Below are 5931 nucleotides of genomic sequence, written 5' to 3' on the forward strand. Positions count from 1 at the left end.
TATTATTTAGAGGATCATGAATTTGTTTATATTTCTTTAATAAAATTAACTTTGTATTATTTGGGGTTCGGTTTTGGTTCTCCTTGCTGTCCCTTATTTAAATACATGTTAGAAGTCGGTTTTTATGACTAGGAAAATATATTTGGGGGCTCGGTTTTGGTTCTCCTTGTTGTCCCTTGTTCAAATACATGTTGGAAATCATTTTATGGCTTGGAAAATATATTTGGGGTTCGGTTTTGGTTCTCCTTACTGCTCCTTGTTCGAATACCCGTTGGAATTTATTTTTATGCTTTGGAATATATATTTGGAGCCATATTTATCTCTTGTTAGGATTAACTTCTTGTTTACATAAATTTCGTAAGTTTGAACTTAAAAGTAGAAGGTGGATGTTATAGAAATGCTTAAATGATTACTTCTCTCATTTTCTTGATATGAACTATATGAAATTTTGTTGGATGAGTATATGAAATATTGTGGTGGCCTATTAGTTTGAGATGAGGAGTAATAGGCCATGATGCAAAGAACCATTTGACAGCTCAGTTTATAGCTGAAAATATAAAATCAATATTCAATTAGTGCGATGCCCCTTTCACCCCTAGATCGTCAACAACTCAAATCTTTTCAAAAGGTTCGAGAATTTGTACTCACAAAAGAACAGATACTATGAATACTACACAGATATTACACTTACGAAAGAACAGATACAACACTACACTGTAGACACCATATCCTGACTAATACATGCATACATTGGATATCACCTACGCATACATTTCATACATCACATAGTACCTCTTCCACACCACATACAGATACACCACATATCTTTGTTTGATGGATCTAGATATGAGCATATCACCTTCTTTTTTTTTACTGCATACACTATATCCACACATTACACCCCGTATGACAAATATTACACTTGCACAAGAAATATATACTACACTCATACACACTATGCAATTCACACACTACACCCTGCACGACAGATCCTACACTCACATATAGGTACACCACACTTTGAGGGGTTTAGATACTGCTCTATTCACATATTCACTAAATGATAGGGTTTAAGACTGTCTGATTATAGTGGTGATTCGTTGGTGGCCTCTAGTTGATGTTGATAGGTTGACCTTGATATGTCAGTTGCCTGTGGGATCGAGATAGAGAGAAAAGAGGTCTAGTCTGAGCCTATCCCCAAATTGAAATCTAATATCTCATCTTGAAACTTTCATATGCTCATCATTTAACCTTTCTTTTAAAATCTGCAAATGTTTACCTAACCCATTTATATCATATAATTGCAATATGTTTTGAAGTTTTAGCGGAATTTGATCAGGTACGCTTTTATTTATTTAATTTATGTACTTTATTTTCTGCATATTCACTTTGATTTTGCATCGTACTATACTTCGCTACATATCTCATGCACTTTCATATTACCTTTTACAACATAGTCTTTTTCGTCTGTTCTTTGTTGTATTGTATACATTTACTAGTATTCATGCTTTAGTTGTTACCTTTCTAGTATGTTTGTGCGATCCCCTAGGATAGGCCGTTCGAGGCATGATTTTTTTTACTATTCTCTCTTCTCTCTCTCCTTTTCTCGGAACAAGATGACGACGTGGTCGGTTGACGATTCATCTCCGGAAAACGATCGGGACAACTACCAAAGACTGAAGGATGAGCTTATGCAGAACCTCGATAGATTTAAATAACATACCTATAGGACGTTGAGGTCGTTCGTCTGTCGCGACGTAAATCCTCACATTATCTTTTGGGACTTTCTACGATTTTCATATCGTACGATATAAGTCCTAAACTTTTTAGACTTTCCGAGGTTGTCTGGTACGACATAAATCCTCACATTTTCTCGGGCTAGTTGCATATGACGTGCAGATACAAGTCCCGAACATCTAAATAAATTGCAGACCTGAAACATCAAATAACTTCTCTTTCAAAGATGTAAAGCCAAACCATAGATTAGTTTGAGATGCTATTGAATCTTCTTCAGTATCTTCGACATCTCCTACTTTTCGTTCCTTTGGATTCCGAAAATAACTATTCCTATTTGAACCTATCCCATTTGACTTTTTCTATGAACAATTATGAAAACTTGAACGTTGAATTCTTGAAGACAAAACCTCTGATCATTATCGAGAGTTTTCTTAGGTAACTTCGGTTGTCTAAGATGTAATTAACTATAGGGGCTTGCTCCTATAGGGAATTTAAGAACCCAGGTTAATCTAAACCCTATCTAATCTGTATATTAGATAGGGGAATTTGTCAGCTATAAATTTCGCAGACCAAAATAGAGTTATAAACTTTTAAGTTTAGATAGTTAAAACTGTCAATAAGTGATATTTTCATCCTTCAAGATAATATATCATTTATGGTATCGTGCTCAGCTGTTTAAACTATTAGATATATGAGGTATACTCGGTCTCATCATTTCTCAAAAAATAAAAAGATATCATTTTCACAAAATTAAAATTACATTATATATATATATATATATATATTAAATTCCAAATTTAAATTTTAAAAATCTTATTTTTTCGAAAGAAAAATAGCCGACAAGGAGTATATACCTTGGTGTATGTTTTTTGCTGATGATATACTTCCCTTGGATAAGACGAGAAAAACCCAGAAAAAACTTCAAGAAAACCTTAAATTATGGAGGTCTAAATTGGAGTCTAAAGGCCTTCATTTGAGTAAAACTAAAAATGAATACATGGAATGTAATTTTAGTAGTAGTAGCTCTAGTGACAGATGTGTAACTTTGGGTGATCAAATTATTAAAAGATGTGAACTATTTAGATATCTCGGGTCTGTTGTTCAAAACAATGGTAATATAGATGGGAATGTTTATAGTAGAATTCAAATTGGTTACTTGAAGTGGAGGAATGCTTCGGGCCTTTTGTGTGATAGAAAAGTACTGCTTTGATTGAAAGGAAAATTTTATAAGATGGTGGTGAGACTTGCAATGCTCTATGACACTGAATGCTGACCTTTGAAAGAGAAGCATAATACTTAGTTAAATGTTGCCGAGATGAGAATGATTTGGTGGATGAGTGACTTTACACTTAGAGACAAAATGTGAAATGAATATTTTCGTGATAGGGTTGGTGTTGCTCCAATGACGGACAAAATTAGAGAGAGTCGTCTTTGATAGTTTGGTTACATTAAACGTAGACCATCTGATGATCCGATTAGGAGAGTAGATGTTTTAGATTTGACTTATGTTAAAAAAGGCAGAGGCAGATCTAGGAAGACTTGGGATTATTGTATAGAAAATGGCCTTAATTTATTAGAACTAAATGAAGACAGGACACTAAATAGGACGCAATGGAGGAAAATGATTCATGTAGCCGACCCCACGTAGGTGGATTAAGGCTTAGTTGTTGTTGTTGTAATAATTTGCATTAATATAACAACAACAACAAGCCTTTATTCCTCTAAGTCATGTAGCCCTGGAGAGTAAGTGACCGATTGTCTCGTTAAAGGACTTAGTTCATTAGATTTGTTTAGATTATGTGACAAGATGAGCTTAGTGGATATGATTTGACTATCTTGAGGGGGAATATTGAGATTTGTATCTTATTTTGATTGATCTAATTTTAAGTAGGGAATATAGAAGAAGTCTTGGGGTTATTTGTAATAAGGATTGTAAGGCTTTTTAGAAGCCAAAGTCATGAATAAAGGAGAAATGATTTCTACCAAAGTTTTCATTTCTATAAAAGCAGTGCACAACTGTTTTGTTACTAAATGCCATTTAATGTTATATCTATACTTTTGGATACCTTTCTCTATTCTTTTGCCTTCAATCCCCTACGAAAATCTTAGATTTCGTTTGTTGCTTTAATGTCTCAAAACCTTTTGTGCTACTTTTATTGTGAACTACTTGTATGAGACGATAAAAATTTAATCAACAATCAATATTGTGGTAGGAAAGTTGCTCTAATCCTAACAATAGGACCAAAGTCTTTATTGTTATATATGAAGTTCCGTGTTTTGCTACATTTTCAAGAGAAAAATGATCCATTGACTTGTTGCAGAGAGGTTATTTTAGTCTCATAATCTATAAAATTGTCAATTTAGTGCCCCCAGGATGTTTTACTATGGGTTGAAATAGTTCATAAGGAGGATTATTTTAGCCCCATTAAAAGTGTCACCTATGATAGTTCCCCTGCATCAGAACCACAGTCATTAACCTACCAAAGGTTTTATTGCCCAGTATGATTTTTTTTTTTTTTTATTATTTTTGCTTTGAGACTCTTATACAAGAGTGCACCCATATATCTAGTTTTAGCTTCTTCTTTCCTTTGTTTTTCTCCAACGATGGAGAAAGAAAACTTTGATTTTTTTGTCACTCCCGAGTAAGTTTTCACCTGTAGTTATGGATGTCATTTTTTTTTTATTTCAAATTTTATTTTGAAAAAGAAAATCTTCGCACAATACTTGAATTAACTTGTGCGCTTCAGCTCGTTTTAAGCTTATATTATCCTAATGCCTAAGTTTTCAACATGTACACAATTTTCATTATTTTTAGGACTCCCATGCATATTTTCCAAGTATGTTGACAATTTTGTGAATTGATATTCAATTATGTACTGTGCTGTCCTCCTAAAACCACGAACCTTGTTGTCAGCAATTTTTTCGTCGTCTACATTCTCACTGATCTATTCTTGATAACACCACTTTTCTTGGTCATGCAGTTTTGGTTTAGTGAGGGAAATAAATAGCTATTTCTATAAAATGAACTAGATGAACTGCAAGGACATTGTTGTTTAATGTGCTTCCTGCCGTGCTGAAGGAGAATGCTATGAATGAGCAGGAGCTGAAGTGGCAAAAGTCTTTGGCCTGTTTGGGGCAGCTGCAGCTGTTTGAAGAAGCAACTGTGAACTTACCGCAAAATAAACTATTATTCAAGAAGTTATGGTGGCTATTACAAATTTTTATAATTTTCAACAGGTCAAACTGCAGTTTTCTGACAGCCATTGATTGTAAAACACAGTTTTTCTCACCACTTCTTCTTGAGAAAGTAGGCAAAATGCAATTTTTCCAAACACATAAGCGATGTGGTGCAAAATGCAATTTTGCCATATGCATAAGCATTTGCGGTGCGGATCACACCATTGCCCCAAACGGGTCCTAAGAGGTCCATAGTAGTTGATTTGGAGTAGCGGTGAGTCCTTACTAGCTATTCTTCTCGGTTGTCTATTCTATATTGCAATTAGAAATTTTGTTCGATTCAGAGTTTTATCTCACTAATTCTTTTATAATCAAATAACTCTTCTAAAAGTGCTTCGCTAATCTTAGAAATTTAGTTGGATATCTTGATTTTCTGCTAGCAGAAAACCTCCATGTAGCCAAAAAACTTTCCATGGAGCTTACTAATCCGGTGGCGTCAATGGAATTCTGAAGAAAATAGAGTATGCCAGACTGCTGCAAACCGGGAAGAGTAGAGGAAATTGGAGCACAAGCCGGAATTTAATGCAGCAGAAACTTTACGTTGGAGCTTCTTTGTTTTCCAGTTAATTGGAGCACGAGCCAGAATTTATGGTGCTGGGGAGGACAGCAGAGGAAATTAGCAGAGAAGGATTAGAGAAGAAGGATTCTTTGGGAGAAATTTTAAAATTTTAATTGATTTTTTCTGCCAGTAATTAAGCCTATTTAAAGGTTAATGCAACAGAGATAAGTGCGTATCCTTCCTTGAACAAACTATAAAAAAGGAATTCTATCTATAAATAATGATATAGATAAGTTCCTACTAAATAATAATTTTTATATGAATTATCTTAATCTGAATTGAATTTTAAACATAACATCCAAACAAATTAAAACAGTTTGAATTCACTATTACCCTGCTGTAATTTGAAATTTGATTCAATTGGCGAGCTTTTGCAGGTTTGATGTCCCTTATATGAT

General features: G+C 34.1%; 1 protein-coding gene across 2 annotated transcripts in view; it reads left to right on the forward strand.

Annotated features, from left to right (window-relative positions):
* Window positions 1–5931, forward strand: part of LOC110027849 (pentatricopeptide repeat-containing protein At1g52620) — a 16150-nt gene extending 10219 nt beyond the window's left edge. Inside the window, exons 2-3 of one of the 2 annotated variants that reach the window (XM_020729460.1) lie at window positions 4719–5188; window positions 5358–5931. The gene's annotated coding sequence lies outside the window, so the exon portion shown is untranslated. The remainder of the gene's footprint in view (window positions 1–4718; window positions 5189–5357) is intronic. The other variant, XM_020729461.1, reaches the window with a different exon arrangement.

The sequence above is a fragment of the Phalaenopsis equestris genome, unplaced genomic scaffold (assembly GCF_001263595.1).
Source record: "Phalaenopsis equestris unplaced genomic scaffold, ASM126359v1 Scaffold000455, whole genome shotgun sequence".
NCBI lineage: Eukaryota > Viridiplantae > Streptophyta > Magnoliopsida > Asparagales > Orchidaceae > Phalaenopsis > Phalaenopsis equestris.